The sequence below is a fragment of the Mytilus californianus genome, unplaced genomic scaffold (genome assembly GCF_021869535.1).
Source record: "Mytilus californianus isolate M0D057914Y unplaced genomic scaffold, xbMytCali1.0.p SCAF_6, whole genome shotgun sequence".
Classification (NCBI taxonomy): Eukaryota; Metazoa; Mollusca; class Bivalvia; order Mytilida; family Mytilidae; genus Mytilus; species Mytilus californianus.
Window position 1 is genome coordinate 32,664,129 of NW_026262712.1, and position 3,065 is coordinate 32,667,193.

The 3,065-nt window shown below is 31.1% G+C and overlaps 1 long non-coding RNA gene across 1 annotated transcript; it reads left to right on the forward strand.

The window, feature by feature from the left end:
• The first annotated feature begins 1,299 nt into the window (after nt 1–1,299).
• LOC127705012 (uncharacterized) lies at nt 1,300–2,369 on the forward strand. The gene is made up of 2 exons (XR_007983606.1): nt 1,300–1,611; nt 2,215–2,369. It is a non-coding gene; the product is annotated as an uncharacterized LOC127705012 (long non-coding RNA).
• Nucleotides 2,370–3,065: the final 696 nt, after the last annotated feature.

A 3,065-nucleotide genomic window follows, 5' to 3' on the forward strand; every position in this document is an offset into this window, starting at 1 on the left:
TTGGTTTAAGAAAAGATTTTCACGCTCTTTTTGTTAATTTGTGTCTTATCTACTTCGATCTGTGATGAGTTTCTACATAGGTGAGAGAAACCAGCCAAACAGAAATTTACAGTGTATTAGGAAAAATAACGGAAAATAATGAGGTAAATGACTTATTTTAAAGTAACTCATATTTCATTTCAATAATTATCAAACGTGTTCTTTCACAATCATGCTAGTTATTAAATTTAAAAGCAAAAGGAGAAACCATCGAATACCCAGAAAGCTTTACAAATATTTGACTAAATTAAATTTACAAATTATGTACTATCACGGTCAAACTACAAATTTAATCTATTAAATTAACATAGAATATTGGCGGTACTCATACAAGAACAATTGAAATTGGTTTCATGTACATTATTCAACGATCAAGTTTTAAGTGTTTGTAGAACATGCTGAAGTTATAGAAGAATAATGAACTATCAACATGTTACAATGATGTGCAAACAAGGGTACCCCAGGGATCCGTATTAGTCTCCACCCAGTGGGCACTCGACGTTGTAGCAACGTTGAAATTTGGTTGAAATTTGGTCGTGACGTTGATCGACCTAAATTCAACGTTGATCTAACGTCATGGTATTCAACGTTGACTTTACAATGTTATTTCAACGTTGAATTTACGTCGTTAAAATCAACATTTAAACAACAACGTTGATTCAACGTTGGGTTAACGTCAGTCAATCGCGACAGAAAAATCTCATTGTCAAAATTGAAGGGTATAGATATATTTGATGAGCAGATCGGACAAGAAGCAGTGCTGCAGTATTATAAACGATTGGATAATAAGTGGCTAATCCAGAACTTTTTATAATACTTATAAGGGGGTCCACTGACTGCCATAAGCGTGAGGGGGCTTAAAAAATTCCTCCTGTCATGCTTCCATGATCCCTATATAATCAATCATTTTTTTTCCACGAAAAAGGGGATAGACCGGATTGCATTATTTATGCATGGAAAGGAGTTTTGGACAAGAACAAGTGGTCAGGAGACATCACCAATAACAAATCGGCTTTTTCAAATTAATTTTTTTTTTTTGTGTTTATTTTTTTAAGTATCTTTAACAAAAACCAATTCTAACCAATTATTAAGTAATTTGGGTTTGATGATTCTCTATATTTTGGGAGATCTCAAAACCTGTTCATGCTATCTTAATTATATGTATATCTGTATAAATATGATATATTCTTAGTTTATATTTTAAAATCAAATCGATTTGTTTAATTGCTTTCTTTTATTTAAATAAATAGGAGAAATTTTTTGGTATATTTATTTTAATTATTTTTACCGATTGATATTTAATATATAAACTTAAAATATCATCGATGTACAATGTAATCAGAATAATTGAGAAGTTTTTAAATTTTCGCGGTTTTTCAAGTTGAGTTCCGAATATTTTCTTTCGGATGCGCACGCAAGCACGCGCACCTCTTTTCAACATCCGTTTAGAACATTTTGAAAATAATCCTCGAGAAATTATCGCACCAGACTGATGAACAAATAGTGAACAACTGCGTCTAAGGAATATAAAGACGAGAGAAGACTTTTCTGTATAAACCTCTTGATATTAGCGTTAGTATATTTTACAGTTAAATTAACGAAGAATCATGATATTTACAAACACATTCAAATGATCAAATTAGTTATCTGCATGTTTACGTTCACAGAAATTATGACAAGGTCTTATCTTACTGAATCTGATTCAGTTTCGTGTCAAAACAGTTAAATGATTTGATTGTATATAACCTCTAATTAGCGAACTAAAATAAAACATATCTAGCCATGTACAGAATCAGTAATATCAGAAAAGGGGGGGGGGCACCGAATACTAGCCAATTCGTTCCAATACAACTCGATAGGGTGTGTCTGATACACATAGAAATGGTCTGCTCTTAAACACTGTTTAGATTTTTTCGTAAAATATCACTCATCTTTCATAATTTCATCTGTATATGAACATTATGCTTATTGCAAAACACAGATCTGGTTAGAATTCATGCTTTGTTTTGTTATTGATGCAAGCTGTAACAATTGTTTCAAATGAACATGTTGTGTTCTATGATTTAAAATAATTGTTTTATAATTGGTAGAATTTGATAACATTTCTGGCTTTTAAAAGTACACAACTTTTATTATGTAATTCAAATTTATGTTATTTCTCTTCCATGCTTTCAGATGCTGCTCTATTCTTCCACAAAGAGACACCAGAATCCAAAATACCTGAGCAGTGCGCAAGACATGTAAAGTGTGCCCCACAGAGAGCAGAAGGAGTTGCTAGGCCAAAAGAATAAATCTTTAAAACAAAATAAATTTTTCATTTTAAAAACCTCTTTTTTGTTAATTTCTATAGTTAATTTAGTGCCAGTAAAAAAAGGGCAGTGAAATTTAGAAATACATTATTTGGTGTTACCGGTATGCAACTTTTTGTTCGGTTTACTCAATTGTATCGGGTGTACAGATAATGATTGAATGAGTAAACAGCTTGGTGATGGTATGGTTTGTTCCAAATGCCTTCAAGATAAATGTAAAAAAAACACATACGGTATACCCTCAAAACGTCAAATTTCAGTTCAACAAGATATCAATAAAAATTAAAAAAAAAAAGAAAAAAAAAAAAAAGAACTAAATATCGGATAACAAAAACTTAAAATGACATCAGGTTTTTTTAAATGGTCCTGCTATGTATTCACATAAAACAAAGGAGGCATTTTGTGTAACTGTGTCAAATTTGCTGCATTTACATGATTTTGTATAAGTTGGAAAACTTGATCAACCAGAATCAAACCAGTGTGCTGTAGTGAGTTTTTACATATGTTCCTTTGCTTTGAGAAATTGATGTGCTAGAAGAAAAAGCTTTGTTAATATTGAGATATTTGGTTTCAAATAAAATCTTGATATTGTAACCGTCTCTCCTCTTTGGTTTTGATTGTTATTGTCTACTATTCTCTTTTGGAGTTGTCTCTTGTTGATAAAAGAACTGTTGATGGATATTCTAACTTGAAATAAAACTTGAAAGAGGCTTTTTT